The sequence below is a fragment of the Manacus candei genome, unplaced genomic scaffold (genome assembly GCF_025592945.1).
Source record: "Manacus candei isolate 608988 ecotype Guabito, Panama unplaced genomic scaffold, ASM2559294v1 h1tg000033l, whole genome shotgun sequence".
Lineage (NCBI taxonomy): Eukaryota > Metazoa > Chordata > Aves > Passeriformes > Pipridae > Manacus > Manacus candei.
Genome location: NW_026138081.1, coordinates 7,078,587 through 7,103,143, shown reverse-complemented (window position 1 = coordinate 7,103,143; position 24,557 = coordinate 7,078,587). Strand labels below are relative to the sequence as shown.

General features: G+C 38.3%; 1 protein-coding gene across 14 annotated transcripts in view; it reads left to right on the top strand.

The window, feature by feature from the left end:
- NUMB (NUMB endocytic adaptor protein) overlaps positions 1–24,557 on the top strand; it is a 90,409-nt gene that overhangs the window by 8,698 nt on the left and 57,154 nt on the right. For 3 of the 14 annotated variants that reach the window (XM_051791562.1, XM_051791561.1, XM_051791566.1), the window contains exon 1: positions 9,042–9,060. The exons of 2 other annotated variants lie outside the window; for them this stretch is intronic. The gene's annotated coding sequence lies outside the window, so the exon portion shown is untranslated. Of the gene's footprint in view, positions 1–7,010; positions 7,121–9,040; positions 9,061–19,674; positions 19,897–24,557 lie in introns of those variants that run through there. 9 more of the 14 variants (XM_051791565.1, XM_051791564.1, XM_051791563.1 and 6 more) reach the window with 6 other exon arrangements.

Here is a 24,557-nt window from a genome sequence, read left to right as displayed (position 1 = left end):
CTAGTTTTGTGAGCAGCCTAACGCTGATCATCTTGTCATAGGATCTAAGTTTCAGAGAGGAGAACACATCTCAAATCCATCAGTGATGGCAGATCTCCTGACTGCTACCACATTGTCTTGCTGTCTGCTTCTGGTAGGCGCTAAGATTTTATCTAAACCAGCTGTTCTACTCACTGCCTTAGCTCTTGTTCTCCATATAGCACGTCACAGTCTGGTGGCCAGACTTAGTTCTGTCCCCCTGCATAATGGCCCTAGAAGCAGAGGTTTCTGCAAGTGAGGGCTGTGCAGCCCTCTAACCACAAGAATAGTAACTGAATGGATGTCTTGTTTTTTGTGGCATTAGATCAAGTGGAAAAGGGAACCAATTAGTGTGGGCAAAATGTAGGCAAATGATAAAGTGATTAATGAGGTGATTTTGAAGATAGGTAACATTATTAGCATTGTTACAAGATAACCTTAGAGAGAAAAAAAAAAGTAGTCCCAAAATCTTCCTTCTTTCAGATTTTCTACAAAGAATAGAAAGCATTTCTTTTACAGAGCTAGGCTATGGGATTGCTTATTTTGTTCCCCTTCACACATTGTCTCTGGCTCCAGTTACGTCTAGAAAGGTACAAACATGCTTTCTTCAGTCTTAATGTGGCTTTTATGTAAATGATTACTTACTGTTCAGTGTGCTACTTCAGTGTTTGGTCTAAGTAAATTCTGCTTAAACTTCCTTTTCTCTTTGAGAGACAGTCTTTCGACTTTCTAATGTGCATCTTTCTGCTGTGAGACATATCATGTAAAAACTGATGAGTTGCAACTAGTTTTGCCTTTATATTCATGACATAGCTAATGATTTGTTGACTTTTCTATTTGAGATGGCATTGCATCTGGTCTAGTTCTGTGCAGAGATACTAGATCAATCTACTGTGAATTGCTGTCCCAGTTTCTTCAGTGAAAAGGGACTAGCATCTGCCAGTCTTGTGTTGTATCACCCCCAAATCCTGGACTGCTATTCTGTGGTAGGTGTAAAATGTCTATAGCTGTCATAGTTTGAAGTTCAGGTTAGCATTAATTCCATCTTCCAGAACTTGCTTTCAGATATCTTTTGTGGCATTTGTGGATGTCGCCAGCAGGTCATGACCAAAAGTTGTGGTTTTACACTGCACTTTCCTTGGTTTACCATGTGGTGCAGTATTTCTAAAGCATGTATGGCTGGCAGGGCTCTCAAGCTGCAGGCCTAATTTTTGGGATATTCTCTTTTCAGAAAGTTGGAAATGGTACCAGTGTGAAATACTTTGGGAATTGCTTCTGTCCATAGCTGTTTACATGGAACTGTGAATAGCCCTTCCACTCAGGACTTAATAACTCTTAAGATCTAAGCAATGAATTTGTTGAATTCTGGTAATCCTTAGCTTTTACTTCATTTAGGCAGCTTGTCATGATTGAAGACAGTGATTAGTTTAGGGAAGTAGCAGGGATGGTCTTGGTTGGTTGTTTTTTTTTTTTTTTTCATTTTATTATTTTTTTCTCAGAAGCACCACATTCTGTGTTTTCATCTTTTAAAAACAAACACATAATAGTTGCCATATCAGGTGTCAGTTTGAAAAAAAAAAAAAAAGAAAAGGAAAGAGAAAGGTAATGTTCCCTTAGTAATCCTAGTATGGAGTGTATGAAAATCAGTCTCATTTATGCGTAGGTGTTCAAGAAAGCTGCATTGCTCTATTAAATTAGGTATGGCATAATTCTGTGTTTGCTTTGGGGACTTCATTATCTGCTGTTTTAAGTTTGGAACTGGGTTACAGAAGTTCCTGGGTTTTAATGCTAATTCTTTCGTGCAGTTTAGAAGTTGTTTTTATTTTCCTGAAGATAAGAAATCATGTCCCCATAGCCTCCCCCCAGGTCTTTAGTCCCAATAACATTTGTAAAGGACTTAACTAAGAGCACTGCCATTAATGTATATTATTTCTGACATTATATATGTTGTAATTTCGTATTGGAGTTGAGATCACTTAAGTTCAGATGCATGGAAAATGTGTGAGGTGGTTACTGTTTAGACTGTAACATATTTCGTTACTCTCAGTCTTGTCCAGAGCAAAGTTAGGGAAGTGCTTCACATTCATTTAAGGTTTTCATGACTTATCTACTTGGGAATAGAAATATCACTCAGGGTTTGTCTGAAAGGTGATCAGAGTAGTTTAATATGCTTAAAATTGTCCTTTATTCTGTAGTAGGTACAGATCACTATGTAGTGGTCTTTAAGCAGGTAGGAACATTTCTTTTAACTGTGACTAATGGAATATCTGAATATCAGAAATTCAGATTAGCAGGAAGGGGGAGAGGCAGAACAGTAGCAGATTGTATGATTCTGTGAAATCAGTGAAGTAAATCCAATGTGAAGGACTCATTCAAAATAGAATTCTTGTGGTTCACAGGAAGTAAAGGATGTGGAAGAAAATTGCAAATTCTTTGCTGATTTTGCAAACCATGTTCCATAGTGCAGCACAAGTTTGTTAAAGAAGAAGCAGGTTCATGGATTCTCTGCTTTTTTCTTTTCTATTCCTTTTTGGTTTTTTATTTATTTTCTTATTTTCCTTAACCTTCTCCCATAGAAAATTCAAGGCAAAAGGTGCAGGTTCTTATAGTGAAAGGCAGACATGTAAGATCTAGCTTAATTCTAATTTTGTTCTACAGATCTAGTCACTGATAGGTTATTGGTGTTAAATCCAGAAGACTTAAATTTTTCAACATTGAAGTTTAAGTTCTCGGCAGGCCAGGCTCCAAGCTGCGAATCATGGTTTGGTTCTCCTGAGTGTGGTGCATGGTGGAAAGTTAGGAATGGGAGAATCTCATTGAAAAGAAAGAGTAGTACTGCTCAGCATAGCAAATAAAAGTCTAGACTCAAGTCCTCTTACTTTCTAGCTTATAACACTTGGGATTTATACTTGTAAGCCTCTTTGGAAGTTTAAAACATTTCTATGGTTAATGGGTTATTCCTTCTAAAATACCTCTGAAGGAGGTGCTAGATGTTACTCCTAGGCAGTGTTATCACATTCAGAGAAACAAACAAGGCCTGTTAACTCAAAAATCTGTTTCCCAAGCAAGTCGTGTTCACTAACAAGTATTTTTGATCCTGGCGATGACACTACTGAGGATGTCTAAGGGTGGCCCTTGATATCTAATGCATTCTTAACCCCACTGCTGCCACTGGAAGAAATGTTCTCACTGTCTGTTGTGTGTTTCTGCTGCATCTTTTGTATTTGACTTTTTCATAAACTGTAATCATTCAATGAAACCAGCAAAAAGTGAGTATTTGCTGCTGCTGTGGTGAGCTAGATTGTCTCCAAGTGGTCTGGTAAATGCTGATGTAAGGGAGAATGGGAACTGGGGGAAGCAATGGGCAGTTGTGTTGGTACAGCCACCTCCTGCAACCTGGTTTTAAATGTGAAGGAATCATAGTTCAGGTTCTCCAGTGCAGGGAATAGGGAAGATAATTTACAGATAGTTTATCCTATCTTAGTTTCCATGTGGAAGTGGCATGTTGATGATTTTTGAGATGGTAGGGGAGCAAAAAAAGTTGTTTGTGTGTTTTGAGAGGACAAGTTGCACAGGTGGTAAACAAAAAAGTAGTTGCTCTTGGACAAGTACAGTGTTTCAACTTTTTTTGAGGGGAAAGTGTTTTATGTCATCACTTTGAAAATGTTCTTGGTTCTAAGAAAAAGTAATAAAGAATATAGTGGACTAGAGAGGTGGGCTAAGGGCAAGCATGGCCTTCCAGCCCGGTTGTGAGGGCCCCTTCTGAAGGAGGAGAGGCTGATGGAAGTTGTGACTGACTGGGTGACTATGGGTGCTTTTTTTTTCCTCTCCTAAGTGTATACATGTAACACTCTTACTTGGTACGTGTGATTTTTTTTTACTTTAAATGAGGGCAGCTTGGTCCAATGGCAGGTGGGGGGTTGTTATGTGGGAAGTGGTGGTGCTGTAGCTGGGTTGATTGGATGGAACAAGTGCTGGGCTTGCACGAGGACATGTCCATTAGAGAACTTCACTTACACTGAGCCTTGAGCAATAGCAAACTTTAGGCTGTGAGAGGACAGTGGGTGTTGCCTGTGGTCCCTTAATGTCTGTTTTCATCTTACCCCACTGCTGACTGCTCTTTCTGCCTCTCAGGGGAGGGAAGAAGCAACTCTTGTCTGCGCTGTCTGCCTATGAAACCTTATTTCAGGAGCCACCTCTTGCAGAGAGCTCTGAGCATTGATTTTTTTGAGACAGATGCTCTAATGGAAATAAGCATTTATATGTTAGTTTCTGAAATGTCTTCATTTGATCAACTCTTGCTTCAGAAAGGCTGTGTTGTATTTCTTTGCTTGTAACCCTGAGGCACCAGGGAGCGCAGATGCAGCCACTTGCCTTAACTGTTCAGTACAATCTGTAAAATTCCATATTTCACTTGTTAAAGAAGTGGAATTATCAATTCACTATTATCTAACCTGTTACAGGTTTTGTGTAAGTGAAGCATCAGGTCAGTACCTTTAATGTTAACTAACACCTTTCTAGCAAAAGGCTGTAGCAGTACCAGGTACACACATCTGTAACATTGTAGTTGATTGTCAGGCTATTAGTCCTTAAAGTCTGCGAAGAATACAGAGTTTTTAGAAAAAAAAATATTATTAGCTCTAAGTAGCCTGTGCAAGGAAACCTGAAGTATAGGTGAGTTCAATTAAGTTGGAAAATTCACCACATGGACCAGTTAATAGGGAGGTAAACACCTTGTATTTATGGAAGAGCTAAAGAATTTTAGCCATGAAAGAAATGCTTTATGATTATAGACTCAGGAAAATTTATTTGGATAGGAGGAAGTGTTTAATTTCAGTCTGCTCCAGCCAACTTTTCTTAATGATAAACGACAAGTAATTGCTGTTTTTAAAAGTTATTTTGAAGTAAACTTGCACATTGCATATAATCTGGGAGAAGAAGCTGAATATTAAGTACACTTTGATCTGCTTCCTTGGTAAAAATGCCTGCTGTGTTTGTTCAGCTATACTTCATACTTTATCCTTACCATTTCTATGGAATTTTCCAACTCTTGTTCTGAAGTCTCCTGTTTCTCTAAAGAATGGTGATTGAGCTTTGCTGTGTGCAAGTCTGACTTTAAATAGGCAGTAAAATAGCAGAGTTGCTTCCCAGTTTGTTTAGTTCTGTGATAAGGACAGCTAATCTAGAAAAATCTTAGGGGGGTTATGTATGCTTTGATTTTATGAAAATTAATTTAGCCCAAAACTTCCCAACATAACTGTTTAACTTTTTGCCGAATGGAGTTGTCAGGTCTCCTGGGTGTTAATGTTCTGAAGCTGATTCAATCAGCTGCGTGTGTGTGTTGAGCAACTCTTATTTTTATGCCTAAAGAAGTGAGGGGTTATTTGTATTATGCTGTCTTCAAAAATGGATGTTCTGGTATTTCTAGGAAACCTCTACCAGTTGTTCTAGTAATTTATGTATAGACAGGCATTCAGATTTTTAAAGTCAGAGGCTTTATCTGTGCCAAGCAAAGCAGCATCAGGTATTTTGTCCCTGTTTCGCTGGAGCCTAAGATCAAAATTCCTTCTAAATTTGGCAAGCAACTCTTGCATTGTTTTCTGAAACAGTTGTGGGGTTTTTAATTTTATTTTTCTTTTTTTTAAGATTCCTTGATGCCTTCATCTGTGTGCAATAGCTTGTACATGAGCACAGGTGTCAGAGTGGGCTACCTGAAATCAAATGTGAGACTTGTGTTTAGGCATGGACACAGTCCTACAGATATACCTTAGGAAGAGAGCTGCAGAGCAGTCTAAGCCTGAGGAAAACTATAAATAATGGATGCATTTGAGCACTGTTTAATAGAGAGGACATGTTAGGGTAATGAAAGTGATTAATAATCCAAGTTATTAGTTGACACTGCCTCCTGAAATGATTACTTATGCAACTAATTTGATTTTCTCAAATTATATAGTGAGAATGAATTGTCTTTAGTGAGTTGCCTTCAGTCTAGCTAGCTTTGTCCAGCTGGTTTAATTCTGAATAGCAGTTATTTCAGATTCTGACTTTGCAACTGTTCCAATGCAACTTCTCTACAAACAAGCTCTTGGCTATAAATGTGAACAGGTTTGCTTCAAAGGGAAGAGTTTAACAGAAATTGAAGTATGAAAATGGCTGAGAGTTCAAAGTGAGAATGCATATTAATGGAAAAACCATGTGAAGCTTTTGGAGAGCAGCTTTTGTTTGATTCTGAAATAGTCTGGATGAAGTCCTCCTTTTTATAATTGATACTGAAAGGTTTTTTTCCTACTTGTTTCATAAAACTTCATCATGAATAAAATCAATTTTCTTCTTGTCAAACCTGGTTTCCCATTATTCTTCAAGTGGGAAAGCTTAAAACTTATAGAAAACTTGAAAGGACAGATCTTATCCTGGAAAGGCACATTTTCATACTGAGTAGATGAAACAACATTTCATGGTTATTTCTGCATGTGCCATGCCTGCTCAAAGCAGGCAGAGCTTAAGAGGAAGATTTTACCTGGGTATGGTTTCCAGCTCTTGTGCATTTAGATCAGCACCCTTCCTCTCAGTCCCAGGAGTGTTTTCAGGAGGACTTTACTGCCTGTTGCTGCTGTAGGTCAAAGATCAGATTCTGGTTTCAGAGCAATTGCTGACCTGCAGGCTGTAGAGGCCTCTGACTAAATTGCGCAAGCAAAGATCTTCCTTCAAAAGCGTTGGAAGAAAAGTCAGTGCACAGTTATTTTCCAGTGAAGTGGTTTGTTTTATTAGCACAGAGATAATGGTGTCTACACCAAAGAAGTACTCGCAGCATGAGCAAAGGTATGTGTTGCTTTAAAACTCTTGCTGTTCAAGGTGGGTTCTGCCTTGTGGCTCTCAGGTCCCACGCGACGTTAACGTAAGCAACCAGGCAGGTGCAGGACAAGTTTTTTTCTTCCTCCCATGGTCTTATTTAAGTTTTTTCTTATTTTTTTCCTTTTTTTTTTTTTCCTCAGGCGTTAAAAAATACAGGAGTTCCTGAAGACAGAAAGGGTATGTTCAAAACATACTTCAAGGAGAGAAAAGATATACAAGAAATTAAGTAATTAGAGGTTTTAAGTACAAGGTGAGGACCATCTCTTTAAATAGGGGTGACTTGCAAAGCTTGTGTGTTGGTTTTTTTTCTCTTTATGGATGCTGGAGCCAGAAGGTCTGCTATGATTCTTTGAAAATCAATTTTGGATGTGAAAGTGGGGGAAAGATCTCATGGTTGTGACAAGTCATAAGTCTGTAATTTTATTTTGCAGTTAGTTCAGTCATGCCAACTGAAGCTTTTCAAGCTCACAAATTCAGCAGTGTTAGATTAATCTAACAATTAGAATTTGTGTTAAAATACATAGACTTAAACACCCAGAAATCCTCTGTGACTGGCTTTGCTGAGAGTGAAGATATATCCATTGAAGCAGACAACATAATTCTTAAATGCTGGGTAAGATGGAAAATAACTATGACTGAAAATGGCTAATGTTTTTCAACTAGCAGGACTCAAAATATGAAGAAGTGTCTGTAGGAATTCTTCTTCTAAAGGCAATTTCAGCCTGGTTGCTAAGAGACAATCTTGGGTCAGTTGGTAACAGTAGAGATGGAAAAATGGCCATTTCCAGTTTTTCTCTTGAGCCTCAGCTCTACTGGGATGATGGCAGTGTGAACCAGAAGTGCCAACTGACAACGCCTATAGGGTATGTGGTGGTTTTTTTTTAGTTCTGACTGTAGGAGGCTGAAAGCAAGCTGATGCTCCCCCCAAAAAATTTAGAAGCACTAAGAAGTTAACCTGTTAACAACTGGTAACATCAACGTTTAAGGAAAGGGCTTGCTTTTTGAATGAGTAAGGTAATTTTAGAGGTCATTATTTGTCTTAATACTGCTGCCAAACAAACATGATGTCTCCATCTCTACATAAGCTTTATATTAGTCTTCTGTATTATTCTTAGTACAGCTTTCAGTCACAAAATAGAACTTAAAATAAAAATAATAGCTATATAGTGAAAAGAATATATATGTCTGGAAATTGGGTAATGTGGTGATACTGAAGCAATTTGTTATTTGGTATCCTTACGTCTGGCACTGTTGGAAAAAGAAATTCTGCAAAAGGTAAATTTATCAGTAGAATTTGAGTCTAAAACATGCAGACTTGCGAAGTAGGATCTCTCTGCTTTTGGAGTAACTGGCTGTGAAGGCGATTTTTTTCTTCACAGAAAGATAATCTGTAAAGGTAGTAGAGACATACTTGACCAGTAAGGTGGGAAAGGGGGTGTATTTATTCATTATCTCTTCTATTGTGCTCTCAAACTTGAAGGCAATTTAGGTGTTGAGAACAGAAAAGGCTGAATTTCTCACAGGTTTCATTCCCTTTGTTAAGATGGGTGTTCTTGAAAATGTGTATTCAAATGAAACAGGACTAAGATAAGGCCTAGTAATTTTTAATAAAAAGTACCAAGTTCCAGTTACGTACAAATGTTCTCTTACATCTGTATTTAAGCAGTCTTTTCTGCTTTTCTTCTTTAGTTGTTTGAATAAAGGCAGACATCAATTTCTTTGAAACTCTCAGTATGAGAGTAAGTTTGAGTCTTTCAAAGGTTTGCTCTAATAACTGGGGGAGATGTTACCAAAATCCAAAAGAAATTGTGAAATGCAGTTTAGTAATCGACGTAATGTGTTTTAAATCTAGTCCTTGAAGTCTATCTAGTAGAAAAACTATTAGTATTAGGAAAAACTGTTGTTGTTAATACAGTCACAAACTAAACAAGCAAAGACAGAATTAAGCATTTACTGTTTCACTCTGAATAGTTTATACAGGTCTATTGAAACAATTCCTTCAACTGGCAATATTGCAGTTTACCTCTTCTCAATGCTTTGTGTTATGATGCCTTAATTATACTTAACAATGAAGTTCCAAGTTGAACAGGTTTTGTCAGCGTTGAAAAACTGTAATTCTTAGGTTGTTTTTTTTTTTTAATTCCTTATCAGGGATGTTGGTGCACATGGAGTAAAAGGCCGAAGTTGCAGGTTGGTTATCCTCTGTACTTTCTGAAGAGATCGATTACAGGTTGCTGTTCAGCTCAGTTGAACCATTAGTGGCTGCCATACTTTGAAGCACTTCCTGGAGCGGTTCCAGTGATGGGGAGTTGGTGTGGGGATGATGCTGCAGCCAGGCTGTAGCTCTGTAGCTCCTTGGCTTTATGAGTTGTGGGCTTGAGCTGAATCTACTTGGGTGGGTCCCAGGCTTTGTTGTAGGGGACAATATGTACACTATAGGGCAGCCAGCCTTTATCCTGGATAATGAGAGTCTGCCTCTGTGTATTGATTCAGTCTGCAAACAGTGTGCTGTACAACTTGGTCCCAAGTTGGAGTTGTCCACTCTTAGATAATGCAGCTGTGGTAACTTTTTTCCTCTCTCTGGAGGAAAAAACCACCAACCTAAACTTTGCCTTGTGGTATCTCTTCTTCATCCTAGTAGAGTTAAAAGGAGTAATATTTCTTTATCAGCAGAGCACAGCATGCTCTCCCATAGCTCTGTAAAGCTCAGTGTTGTGGAATATGAGCTTTAGCACATCTCTAATTAAATTGATTTGTTCCTAGTGTACTCTGAGTATCTAAAACATTAAAAAAAAAAGAGAAAACCAAAACAATAGTGAAGACAAATGCTTAGACTTTTAGAGAAGTGTGTCTTAGTCCAGGGTTTGAGTCACAGACAGAGTTCTGTTTAAATTAAGTGCTTTCTGGGATCTGGAGTACTATTCTGTCAAAATGTTATCTAACTGACCCCCTCCTTTATAGTTTGTGATTTAGTTTAAGGTGCAGGTACTGAGCTTGTTATGTTTTTGGCCTTTGCCTGTGCCAAACACACCCCAAGTACTGGCCTTTATGAAATTCCCTGTCAAGATAACAAGGTACAGAGTTTCCTTGTTGTCTGAGGTAAGGACTCTGATACCCTATTGAGTACTTGGGCTTATCTAGGCAGTCCAGGTATGTTTGGGTAGTTGTCATTAATGAACTTGGTCCATCGTAGTACTGAAATTTTTGTCTAATTCTTATTGTCTAAACACTCCTTAACAATTCTTCTCTTTAGACAATTTGTGTTAGCTTAAATAAAGGCATACCATGTGAGCTCATTGGGCCTACAGGCACTAGGGACTGGGCACCTAGTATCTTGGCCTGGATCCCTACTCACCCTCATGACTCCAGCACCTCCCTTTTTTTAAAGAGAGAAACATGAAACCTTTAAAATGCAACCAGTCTCATCTCTGGCATGCAGTTATCCACTCTTCCCACATTTAACTTCTTGGTGTTTCGGTAAGGCTTATGTTGACTCTCTTGTTTTCTTCATTGTTTGTTTTTTTTTTTTTTTTTTTTTAGGGACCCCATTTTGAACTACACCAGTGTAGTCTAATGGTAAATCTTTTACTAGGTCAAATTATTTTATAGTTAGAAATTAGAAGCAATATAGTTTCTTTTGGTATCTGTCTGTGATAAATACTTACACAAAGTAGACCTAAAGCAGCAGGGCTGTGTTTTGTTTGAATTATACCTTATGCTGTAAATCACATCTGCATATTTTTTTAAAACTTCAAATGTTGCATTCTCCTCATATGCCTTGGCAAATTATTCCAGTGGCTAAAAGTATGCTACAAATATTAACCTAATATTAAATCCCAACTACTTGATCCAGTGGGAAAAAAGCAAAAGATGAAAAGAAGTTTGAAGTCTTTGTCATTTAGATTACGATCTAGTTGTTGCTTAATTTTCTGTTATATATTTCAGAAGTCAATTAAGTAGAGTATAAGAACTCAGTTTTCATGTATGTGTGGGAGTGGGATGAGCTTATCTTAAAATATGGGCTCCTGAACTGTAGGTGATACTTAGTGATAAATGGGGAGACATGCTGAGTGGACTGCCAGTGGACTTTCCCTGCCCATATGTTCTGAGGTCATTTCTTCTTGCAGCAACAAGTATTGACCTATCCCTCACTTTCTTACTGGCATAAGTAGAATCCAAGATAGTCTCTGTGATGGAAATTTAGCTTATATTCCTTTTTGTCTATCCATGATCTTATGTTTGACTTGTCATAATCCATATTGAAATAAATTCACAGTTGGAAGGAATTGATCGTTTGTTGTTGCCTCTAAATTTGTTAGTTTCTGATACTCACAGATTTTACTGTTAAATATTCTTCTTCTCAAGCATAAGTACAATACAAGCAGTATTAAGCCTCATGCTAATCTCTGCTGTATGCAAATAGAAATTAGAAGCATCTTCTTCTTTCCCTGGTGGGCTCCTATTTACCTGTTAATCACAAAGGTAAACATTTAACCCACTTGAAATTAAGATTATGCAGATAAATTTTATGGGGTTTATATGCCTTTATTTAACTCTGAAATCATGCTGGTAGAGGTTAGTTTGTGATTGTGGTGATTCTTGTGGCAGAAACTTAGAGCTTATGAGTGAAATAGTGAGATTGCACTTCATTCTTTATTTGTTAAATATTTGTATTATGGAGGTCTGGAGATTTCTGAGTAGAAAGAAAAGAAGGATTTCATTACTGTATTACTATATGATCTGATTAATTCTCAAATTAGTAATGTAAGAAACCATGGGTTACAAATGAGCTTAGCAGCCCTTCCATTATTTGCTGAATAGGTAGTATGGACATTACAAGAACTTCCAAGATGGGAAGCAAACATTAGAATCTCTAGAGTGTTCCTTCTAAAAGTATTTTATTTTCTGAACATAGTAGGACTAACAGTATAAAAAGTAGGGTATAAAATCAAATATTTCTACGGTGAAATTCTATGGCTGAATTGTGCAAGTAAAAACCTGCCCTTTCCTCTTTACCAGATATGAACTGGTTTATATGTACTCCAAATTAGGCATAGTATATGCTTCATATTAGTCTATTTTAAGTTGTTTAAATTAACTTCTCTTAAAGTGACTCTCAGGAAGATGGAATCCAGTGTTGTATTATGCTCACTTTTCCAAAGAAGTTGAAAAACCTATTGTACTTCACTGCTTTTTTTAGTGCAAAATGCTGTCCAAACTTTTGGAAATAAAGCCAGAAACAGCAATCCAGAGTCTTTAAAATAATAGTTTGTTCCATACATGTGAAAGCAGTTTTTGAAAAATTTTGGAAACCTCAGATGGCAACCTTCACTTTAAAGGAATAGTAAAATGAGTCATTCTTAAAATAAAAAAAAAAAAAATCTATGATGGCTTTTGCCCAGTAATAGGAAAAGGATTGACTCTGGATATGAAATGCTGAGCTTTATTGCATTTGTATTAGGCAAAATTATTAACATTGTATTGTAGAGGCTGTGGCACATTTTTGGCAAGCTGGTACATTCCTCCCTTTTTCTCTTGCTCCCTCCCACTCAAAAGTTTTTGTCTTTCTCAATCTAATATTGAAGAGAGAGAAATATGGTATGCATAAAGATCTCTGACACTAACTTGAGTTTGGATTTGATGTAAAACTAAACTGTTACCACAAATTCAGACTGCAGAAATACACAAAATTAAAAAACTTCATCATCTTATTTAAATAAAACCAAATATAGTTAAACTGTAGAATCAGGCAGTAGGGAATTAACTGCCCAGACTTTTGTAGCTAATACCTGGCAGAGCTGAGAAACGTCTGTTGTGTAAGCTCATCGTGCCTTCTCCATGTGTGTTTCTGTATCATCTTCTCTCCATTGAGAGCAGGCTATTACGAAAGATGACAGTGAGTTAACTGTAAGAAAAAAACCCAACAAATGTCATGTTATCACAAGAAGTGTATGATAGCATGATTGAAGCTACTGTCATGTTCTATTTTTAGCAAGTATTCACTTGGTCTGTGGTTTCTCAGAAATCTTGGTCTCTGTTGGCTGAATTTGGAAGAACAGCAGAACCTGTAATTTGTGTGTTAGTATGGTAAGAACTTTCCATCATCAAACCTATTGAATGCCCCTTGTACTGTAGCTGAAAATATCTACTTGCCATGAGTTGACAGTTTGAAGGATTCTTTCAAGCCTGTTGTATGTAAAACCCCATTATCAAGGTTCAGAGGTGGCTCCACATGCTGCACACAGAAGATCTTTTATGAACAGGCTTGGAATGCTACATATGTGGTTATTTCTAAAACAAACAGAGAGTAACTCTTCTGCTTTGCCTCTGTTTATATATAGACACAGATGAATTAAAAAGCTTGATTCATCTGCAGCCCACTTTTTATTTATTTAATTTATCAAAATAAAAAAGTCTATAAAAAGTAACACTCTTCTTTAAATGCATAATAAAGTCGTTTAGGACTAATATTTATGTAAGTGTTTTAAATAAAGCTAGTAATATTTAACTTTAAAGATATTTCTCTGTGATGTTTTACATCTAAGGCTAATGAATTATGGCTCTGAGTTGAGAAGAGAGAAATGGAGGGGTGGGAGGGTTAGGGGGGCGAAGCTGCCTCTTTATAACTAAGGATATCTAAAAATGGAGCATAAATAATAATACTAATTTTCCTTTTTTATGGCGTCTTCAAATTTTATGCAGTAATGTGTTGGGTTTGCATGGCAAGGTTTTGGTCGTGGGATGTGAGAAGTTGCTGGAAGCTTTTCCCATGTCCAACAGGGCCAATGCCAGCTGGCTCCAAGGCAGACCCACCAGAACAATGGTGGTAGTACCTCTGGGATAACAAATTTAAGAAGGGAAAGAAGTTACTGCGAGGGAACAATTGCAGACAGAGAGGAGTGAGAATATGAGAGAAGCAATTTTGCAGTCACTAAGGTCAATGAAGAAAGAGGGGCAGGAGGTGCCCCAAGTGCTGGAGCAGAGATTCCCCTGCAGCCTGTGGTGAAGACCATGGGGAGGCAGCTGTGACCCTGCAGCCCTTGGAGGTCCAAGGTGAACCAGATGCCCACTTGCAGACCCTGGAGAACTCCATGCTGGAGCAGGTGGATGCCCGAAGGAGACTGTGACCCTATGAGAAGCCTGTGCTAGAGCAGGCTCCTTGCAGGACCTGTAGGTCCGTGGAGAGAGAAGCCCAGGCTGAAATGTGTCTGCTGCCAGGACTTGTTACCCCACAGGGGACCCATGCTGTCTGTTCCTGAAGGACTGTTACCTGTGGAAGGGACCTGGAACAATGGGTTCATGAAGAACTGCAGCCCATAGGAAGGATTCCCGTGGGAGAAGTTCATGGAGGACTGTCTCGCATGAGAGAGACCCCATGCTGGAGCAGGGAAAAGTTTTCTTGTTGTCTTACTCTGATTCGATTGGTTATAAATTAAATTATAAGCAAACTTGACCTGGGAGTCAGGATTGTTTTGCCCATGATGGTAATTGGTGAGTGATCACCCTGTCCTTATCTTGACCTATGAGCCTTTCATTATATTTGCTATGCCCTGTCCAGTTGAGAAGGGTGAATGATGGGGATGTCTTTGGTGGGCTAAGGTCAGCCCACCACAAAATTATAACTTTTCTGACAAAGTTCAAGTACAACATTTCTGAAAAAAACCAGAACAGCTGGTAATTAGATAGTGGAAGGCATCTGGCTGACAAAGCTTTTAAAGTGATGGCAGATACCTAAAAAAAGTCATAAGGGAAGTATCTAAATAAATATCTTCTCTAGGAAATTGTTAGGAAAGTTCAGAGATACTTAAGAAGCCGGGCTTCAGCTTTACAGATGCAGTTTTACATTTTGACAGCTTTTATTCTCAAAACTGTTGGTGACATCAAAAGCTTTCAAATATCCAACTACCACATGAACCCTTCAGCACTGTTAAGTTCAAATCCTAAGTGATATGCTGGCATTATGGCTTCTTTATCTCATCCATCACCTTAGCGGGTGACCACTGTTGCCATTTTCTGCCCTTTGCATATTTGAAATGAACCTGTAGACCACCTGAAATACTTTGTACAGTCACTGAATTTTCCTCAAGAATAGACTAAAGAACATGTTCGTTTTAGTAAAGTTGAATTGGAGAAACATTGGTTGGGCAAGTAATACTTTTCTTTTGTCCATGTGGGCAAACCAGTTTTTCTCGTTCAGTGGTAACCAGCATAATGTAAAATATGTGTATTTGGGTCATAGTTTCTTCATTTCATTTGTAATCTGGTATTTTGGGAGTATTGTTTTAAGTTTTCCTGTGCTACTTTTATTGATCTTGAAATTTCAAACTGTAAAACTAATGAAACCAGCAATATGCTTCGGAAAAGCTAGCAGAAAATTCCTTTATTTGGCTCCTGGAGGCCTTTTGTTTTGGTTTTTCCTTTATGAGAGTTTAGTGCTGGTTGTTTTCCTATGGGGTGTGTGCAGAAGTCGCAGTATGCTTATGTACAGTTTAATGCAGACAAGTGACCTGGCGGGGACTTAAATTGTAAAATTTGGTAGCATTGTCCTGGTCATATCAATATTTCTGAAAATGGAATGTCCCTAAGCAAGTTCTTTGAGAATTGTGACCTGGCAGTGTTCACTGTTACTCCTGTTGTCTGGTCTACTCCAAACTGGAGTTGTCTGATGAGCTGCATCTGACCTGTGGATCACCAGTAAAAATTTTTTGCTTTGCTGTGCTGAAGCTTTTTCTGTCCATGTCTTCCTAAAAAAGTAAATACTGTGACTCTAGTAGTTATCTTCTAATTACTGAATGTTACATGTGTCTGGACAAAGTTATTTTAAAATATTTTAATAAAATTGCTTCTTGTCAGTTGATCACACTTTTTCTTTGGATGTGTGCAGAAATAACTTCATAGAATCACAGAACATTCTGACTTGGAAGGGACTGACAGGGATCATCAAGTGAGGTACAAGTGAGGTACAAAGCAGTCTCTGTGTTCCATGCTCAGATGCTGCTTTAGCCATATGAAGTGCTGAGTAGTGTCACCCATAGTCCTGTTTCAAGATAGGCTTTCAAATACTTGGTCAGAATTGTTTGGATATGGATGTGGCTTTGGGGGTCCTGGCCTTTTTGGAGGCTTGAGATGTTATGGATCTCATGTTAATACCTGGATTTTCACTTCTTGTGTTGAGAAGTAATACAGTTTTGCTTTTTGAACGAATAAACATTACTGGTAATTAGTAAATTAATAAAATTTAAATAAACAACACTAATTTTCATAGAACCTTCTTTTTCTTCTTTACTCATTTGTTTAGTACCTGTTCCATGGAATTTTGAATCTGATGGGTTAAACCACTTTTCACCAATGTCCATTAAGATGCTGAGCTGCTGGTTGCATCCATAGGGTAGTGGTCAACAGCTCAGTGTCCCAATGGACAGTGACAAGTGGTGTCCCTCAGATGTCTGTGCTATTTAGTGTCTTCACTAGTGACACAAAGGGATCAAGTGCACCCTCAGCAAGTTTGCAGGTGACATGAAACTGAGTGGTGGGGTTGACACAACAGAAGGATGAGATGCTATCCAGGGGGACCTGGACAGACTTGAGAATTGGGAACCTCACTGAGGTTCAACAAAGCCAAGTGCAAGGTGCTGCACCTGGTATCAATAACACACTGGGGGATGAACAGATCAAGAGAAGAGGACTTGGGGGTGCTGGTGGATGAGAGGCTGGACATGAGCTGGCAATGAATGTGTGCTTGCAGCCCAGAAAGCCAGTCGTGTCTTGGTCTGCATCAAAAGCAGTGTGGCCAGCAGGTTGAGGAGGGAATTCTGCTACCCTACTCCACCCTGGTGAGAACCTACCTAGAGTTCTGCATCCAGGTCCCCAGCAGAGGAAGGACATCGACCTGTTGGAGCGAGTCCAGAGGAGGGACACCAAGATAATTAGAGGGGTGGAGCACCTGTCCTATGAGGAAAGGCTGAGAGAATTGTGAGTCTTCAGCCTGGAGAAGGCTCTGGGGAGACCTTGTTGTGGCCTTTCGGTACTCAAAGGGGGCTATAAGAAAGACAAACTTTATAGCAGGGTCTGTTGTGATCGGACAAGGGGTAGTGACTTTAAACTGAAGGAGAGTAGGTTTAGATTAGACATATGGAAGAAATGTCTTACAGTGAGAGTGGTGAAACACTGGAACAGGTTGCCCGGGGAGTTAGTGGATGCCTCATTCCTGGAAATATTCAAGGTCAGATTGGATGGGGCTCTGAACAACCTGATCTAGTTGACGATGTGCCCTGAAGGGGGTTGGACTGGATGAACTTTAAAAGGTCTCTTCCAACCCAGACTGGTCTATGATTCTTTGAAAACAATACTGATTTTTACAGGTATGATGTATTTCCACTAGTAAAAATACTTGCTCAGGCAGATCTTTATATTCACTACCACACTTTAACAGACACCAAAAACCCCTTTCTGACTATTTTCTGAAGGTACCATGCCCACCATTTCTTCATCTGCCATTCTACTTTTGATGATCAGGTTGTGGAAAAGAAGTGGGTGAAACAGCTGCATGTGTTTGAGTTTTAGTGTGGGTTGGGGGTCAAACATAAAAAGCTGTATTTATATTGGAAAGAGAGAGAACTGTGCAAACTGATTATACTTGTAAATGCACTGGAGTTTTACCTAGAGCACTGAGCCAAAATGAGTGCTTGTTTTGGAATAGATTTAATTAAAGTTTTTTTCAAAGGCTTTTTGATAAACTTGTTAAATCAGTTTGGGAACCACTGCTTTGTAGGGAACTGGTTAAGGGCATACTGTTGTTTTTCTCTTTTTTTTTTTGTTTATTTGTTGGTTGATTTGGTTTTTTGTTGGTGTTTTTACAGATGTTCAGATTCCTTGTGCCTTTTACAGTTGCCTTGTATCACACAGTGGCAGAGTGGCTGGGATGCCTCCAGCTGGATATACTAAAGTATTTCTGGATTTCTGCAAAATTGGGTTTTGTTTATCCCCCTTAGAAAGCTTGAAATAATTTATTATTTTGAGACATGCTAAAATTTGAGAATATGCTGCTTTTTATAAGTGTGACGATGATCTCATTTTCTTGACAGATGTCAAGCCGTTAATATCAGCTAGTGTATACTTCTCTAGAGCTTTTAGTACTGCTGTTTCACTGGGACACTTTGTTTAAGCCAGCATATCACCCTAAAGTATTGTTCTAATTCTCAGAACTGCTCTTGGCACCCTTTACATGAGAGTTCAACACTTACTATCCCGTGGCATAAAGCTGGCTTCACTATGTACGTTTTGATAGCTCAGTCATTTGCTATGTACAGTCAGAGCTCTTTAATGCATCCTCTCCAGACCTAGTGAGTTGTTTAAATTGTTTGTTAGAACACTTCACCTCTTGGTATGTGCATGATGTTGCCTTGCCTTAGAAATGCAGGGCTGGCCATAAGGTATGAGTTGATACATAAGATGAAAGAGCTGTATGTTCTAAAACACAGAATACATAACCACGGGGATGCGTCATTTAGATTCCTGAAGGTAACAATTCACTTTCATCACAGTTATAAACAGGGAGGTTGTGCTACTGTTGAGCAGACAGCTGTGTGGCTACCTAATCGTGTTCATTTCAGTCGATATCACATCTGTCAGTCAGGCTCTCTGTTTTTGACTGCAGGAGCAAACTCTGCCATCGTTATCATGATACTTGTGTTGAAAGGTTAAACAGAGTAGAAAGGCAATTTGGAGTTGGTTAAGGTGTCCTTGATTTGTTTGTATTGTATTACAATGGTGAAATTAAGATGGGCCCAGTAAGAAGTTTTTCAAGAAGTGCCTTTTCCCTTATTTTACCCTTTTTTGAATCCAAACTTTGCTTCACCTTCTGCTTGTGTGTGTGTAGGAATGGAATGTAGAAAAGATATGACTGGGAGTGGCTTTGGACCTCTGTTTTCAGGTAAGCGTTTAGGGGCATGAAAGGCAATGAGAAGGACTTCTGCAAGTATATCAGCAGCCAGAGGGAGACTAGGGAAAATATGGAAAAAGCTGAGGCCTTTTTTTAGTCTTTATTGGTAAGATCTGCCTTCTGAGTCCCAGGCCTTGGAGACTAGTAGGAAAGTCTGGAGCAATGAAGACTTAGCCTCAGTAGAGAAGGACCAAATAATGGAACACTTAAACAAGTTTGCTATAAGGGAGTCCATGGGAGCTTGCAGAATGCACCTATGAGTGTTGAGGGAGCTGATGTCATAGCAAAACCAGTCTGGATTATTTTTGGAAGATTGAGACAATAGAAGACTGTTCCTGAGGACTGGAAGGAAGCAAATGTTACTCCTGCCTCCAAGAAAGCAAGAGGGTCAGGGAATTTATAGACTGCTCAGCCTCACCTTGACCCTGGGAAGATGATGGAGCAAATTCTCCTGTGAAGCCATTTCCAAACATAGGAAGAACAAGAACATGATTAGCAAAAGTCATTGTGGCTTTACAAAAGGCGAAATCGTGCTTGACCAGCCTGTCAACCTTCTGTGACAAAACGACTGAGTTGGTGGAGGAGGAAAGGGAAGTTCGTACTGTTTGACCGTAACAGTTCGTTTGTCATTTTCTCCCTTAACACCCTTGTTGACAGTCTAGCTGATGCCATCCAGGGTAACTAAGCAGACAAGGAGGGGGATTTCAAACTGACTGAAATGTTGGGCTCAAAGGGTTGTGAGCTATGGTGTGAAGTGCAGCTGTTGGCCAGTTACTAGTGCTGGTACTAGTTACTAGTTGCCAGTTACTAGTACCCTAGGGGTTGATAGCAGGGCCAGGGCTGTTGATCATCTTCATTAATGACCTGAATGATGGGACAGAGTGCACCCTCAGCAAGTTTGCAGATGATGCAAAATTGGGAGGAATGGATGACACAACAGACAGTTGTGCTGCTGTTCGTAGGGACCTTGGCAGGCTGAAGAAATGGGCTGACAGGAATCTCATGAATCTTTGAATCTCATGTTCAAAAACGTTCCGCAAGCAAATCTGCAGGAAGAGTGTCTGCATTCCAGCATCATTCTTCTGGTACTTCACTTTTCATACCATTGCCAGCTGTTGGCAGACTGCTTGTACTCTGCCTTGAGCAGAGTACTGCCATTTACATGTGGTGATTAGATTAAAATATGCAAAACTGTTTGGAGAGAACTGTCAAAGTCCTAGAGAAGAATGTGATAACAAAACTGAAACATTTATTTTAAGGGTACTTGAAGTGTCAAGGAGGTGAATTTCACAGCTCTGGACCATTATTTAAATGTTACTTTATACCAGAGTTGAGTGAAGCAAGGAATGTGAAAGTGGTTTTAATCACAGCTTATGTAATGGTTTGCGCCTTGAAAACTTCAGAGTTACTGCTGTCTAGCCCTGTGTTGCTGAACCCATGGTCTGTTATGCTTGGTACAGTCAGCCCTACTGCCACAAGTTGCATTTGGTTTGCAAGTTATTTCTTCGTGAAAGGTCTTCAGAACTAATGTCACTTTACATTACTGTTTGCTTAAGCACATCTCTTTCAGTATTTCAGATGTCTTGGTTTGTAGTTCTCGTCTTTTGAAATGTTTTAGCTGGAGTTAATGGTTGCACAAAAAGTGAATTGTGAGGAGACAAAACCTGTGAGGATGAAGACTAAGAACAGACTCTTAGGTTGTCTGCGTTGTTTATGGGTGACCAAAATAGCTTTAATAGAAGTGTTGGGGTGTATGTAAAGTATCTTGTATGATGCCATTTAAAGCATTTGACACAAGAAATTGGAGTCCAGAAGAAGGACTTGAAGGTGACCTGTGTTGATTATCATGGCCAAACTTGCACATTAAGTAGTGGTTGTGTGAATTCTGGAAGGTTTTTCATAAAGTGAAATTTTAATGTGACTACAATTGTTTGAAAGGAGCAAAAAGCAACAGCTTTGTAGCATCAGTGCTGCATCTGATCTTAGTAGTACATAACAGTTCAGGAGAAAAACTTGGAATAGGTACATGATACGAACTATGCTCTTCTCTGCTAAAAATCCCAGTGTATCAATTTCTGTTATTTAGGGTTTTGTGCTGGTCTGTTGTAGTCCATCTTTATTTTCGTCTGAGACTGTGACATCCTTCAATGGCTTTTTTTTTTCATGAATGGTGGTGTATGAGTGAAAAAGCCATCACAAGCTTCTAAATTATAGTTAGTTTCTGGAATGGAGATTCTCGTCAACATAGTTAAGCCAAAGTAAAAAACAAAACCAACCAACAAACAAACAAAAAAAACCAAAACAACAAAACCACCAAACCCCCCAAACATAAAACTTTGATTAATGTGATTATGCAAAGAAAAATTTCAACTTGGTGCCACTAATACTTGATGCAGGTGTTTGTCTATAGACACAACACCTTCATGGACTTCTGTGGTTAACTTTTTACTTAGGTTGACTTGGCAGATGTGTCAGAGCTAGGAGTGGATTTTGAAAGTGCATCAGTGATTGATGTCCATATGTATTCATTTTGATAATGAAATCACACATGTATCACGAGTTTGTGTGAGAAGGCAGGCTGGTTGGCTGGAGGTGAACAAAAAAAATCTCCCCTAGTTTTCTGAATCTAGAAATATTAATCCATTAGGGTCTGTGGTTTCCAAGGTACTGTGTTATATCCACTTCTTAAAGGGGCATTCTCAAGCTTATTTGTAAATCAAACTTCTGAAAACTTAAATTTGCTGCAACATTTTCTGCTGACAAATATACCTAAGTGTCTATGCGTCATCATATTCCAATCAAATGCAATCAGCATGGCAATTGCTTAGATAATTCGTGTTGGAAGGAATATGTCAATAGAAAGGAGCTCCTGTTTTAATCCTAATAATTCCAGTTGGAATGTGTGTTGTCTGCTGGATTGTTATTTGAAGTGAATGCCAGAAATTCTTATGATAAAATCAGTGATAATCATTATGCCAGTTTAAGGAGACACAAGCTCCACTCCAGAAATTCATGGGAAGGAAAATCTGCAAAATGTGATCCAAGATGAGACTGTATGCAGGCCATGGAATACCTCTCTCCCCAGATGTGGGTACTCAAATTCTGGAAGTCTGTCTGCTGTGTGAACCTAGTTTTATTTCTTGTCTGTGAAACTGATCTTACAATTTTGAGATGCTCTTGGCAGGGAATTGATAAGAAAAATATTTATATAGTTGCAGCTGTGTGGTTCTTCCTCATGTATATACTTGATTCCAGATGTCTAAATCCAGTTTTCTTTTTTAAAGAGGTAGTAGTCAGTCAGCTCCCTGATGTGTATAGTAGCATAACTGCAGTGTAGTTTGCTGAAGATCCTAAAGTGACAATACAGTTAAGAAGTGTTTTTAACAGAGTTGGTTTCTTATTTTAAGTAGAGGTAATTGTGGAACAGTGTAATAAGGGACCATAGCATTACAGGTAGGTAAGCAATCCAGAAGCTTATGAAAATTCAGCTGAGGTTTTTTTGATAGACTTTGCTTCATCTGAAGTTGGACCTCAAGAGCTAACTTTTGCACTCAGAGCTTGCTCAGTGCAACCTAAGCTGAACAGTAAAAGTACAGTGAAAACAAAACAATTTCATAGCAGCTCTTTGGAGAAGGGATATTTTTGCCTGCAGGTTTGTTCAAAGCCCAAGTAGCAGCTCATAATGTAGTTGCACTTTCTAAAAAATTATGTTTATGCATCTTTTCCATATAATAACATATTTCATTCCTATTTAAGATAGCATTTGTGAATTTAGTGATACTTTTAGTTCCTGAGAAATGGAGATCTTAATCTTGCTTTACTTTTTAGGAAATGCTGTGTATGTATTGCAAGGAATGTAAGTGGAATCTGTAAATCTTGACATCTAGTTTATTCAGTCCGGACTATGGGATTTGCTTTGTCATTATGTAAAAAAATACAGTATGAAAGTGTGCTTTACTGTTTGAACTAGGATTTAATATAGGCAAGCTTAAATTTGATTCTGTGACTTGGCTTTGTGTTTTGCTGTGTGTTGCTTCCACAATTCTCTTTGCTATTTGATAAAATTACATTCTGTCTTTCAAAAATTCGTAGCCATTACCTTAGCCTGATGTTAAAAAGTGAGGTAATGTATTTTATCTAATGTATGAAAAGCTTGAACTGGAAAAAATATTAAGTGTTTGAGATCTCACCTGTCAGATTTTTTTCCCTCCCCATCTCAGTTTCAAATGCAAGTATCTAGAAATACAAACTTATTGCTGACACTTAGTGATTGAACTAAATATGGGAGCAAGATGGTCCAACTGTCTCATTCTAGTAAATATTAAGGGTTTATAGCTTTAACCTGAATTAAGCTTTTGTATAGTTTTCAGAAGACATTTTACTAAAAAAAATTTGAAATAATGTTTCTTATTTGCTCAGTGCTCTCCACTGCTTCATCTTGAGGAACTAGTAACTAAATATAAAGATCTCATAATAAAAACACAGTAAAACCACATTCGAAGTCATTCAAAGAGTCTGGACCAGTCCTTTTACTAGTTGTGTAGTTGAGAAGATAATTTTTGACCAATAAAAAGCAATAATTTTACTTAGGAGGGAAATAAGTAAAATATTACCATTTTATTTAGGAGCCCTGCAGTTTATTATTGACCTAAACAGATTGTTCTGTAAGGACTTACTGCCAGTTCTAAGAAATAAGGAAAATGAACCTGATTAAAATACTTGTTGACCTTGTACCTTATGTCATGGGCATCTCCTTGCAGGTTTGGCGATGTAGTCCTAAAAAAGGAAACACAGAAAAAAACCACAAAAACAGTAAACATCTCATTTTTCCTGAATAGACGCATACAGTTTCCTTAATGAACAGATCTGAACTATATTCCGATGAATTCCAAATATCTGGATTAGAAGAAATAGAAATAATTAGTAGCATTTTTGTTCCACTAAATCAGTTCCAGGAAACATGTAGCTTCAAAAGAGAATGGATGTAACAAATGAAAAATTTCACACAAGACTGCCACACAGGGAGCTTCACAAATACATTGTTCCTAGTTCACCAGGATCTGTGAAGTGGACAAGGCTTGGTTAGAAAAGCATCTATGTTTTTCAACAACAATTTTTGTGAAAGCCGAAATAAGTAACTAGCTAAAGAGTATTTATTATCCTAATCTCCAAATTTGCACGCTTCTTACTGCTTTCCTGACAGGATGTTTTGGAGGACAGTGTGTCCCTCCCTTAAGGTCTAGACAGGACAGGGAATAGATCTTCATCCTTAAGAACTGGAGCCATTTTAAACAATGATGCACCTTTGATATGTGATTGTCTGCAGAGAAGAGGGGTATCAGCTACAGCACTTCCTCATATTGTTGTGTACTCAGGAACACGTCACTAGGAAAGTATCAAATCTTTACAAAGTCCACATTGTAAACTGAACTGTGTGCAAAGCTGTAATTTATGAAAGCTCAATTTCTTGAAGACCTTTGTACTAATTAGTTTAAAACTCTACCCTTGCTTTGTAGATATAGTTTAGCAGGTTGTTTTACTCCATGTGACACAGCTGTTTTAAACTTAGCAAGATAAATGCTAAGGTGTTTGTTTGGTTGGTTTTTTGTTTGTTTTGTTTTTGTCTTTTCAGTTTTTTGTTTCTTTGTGGTTTTTGGGGTTCTTTTGGTAGTATTTGGTTTTTAACTTTTTCCCTTCCTTTTCCTTTCTTTTTTTTTGTCCCCCAGTCATGACTCTTAGTTGACAT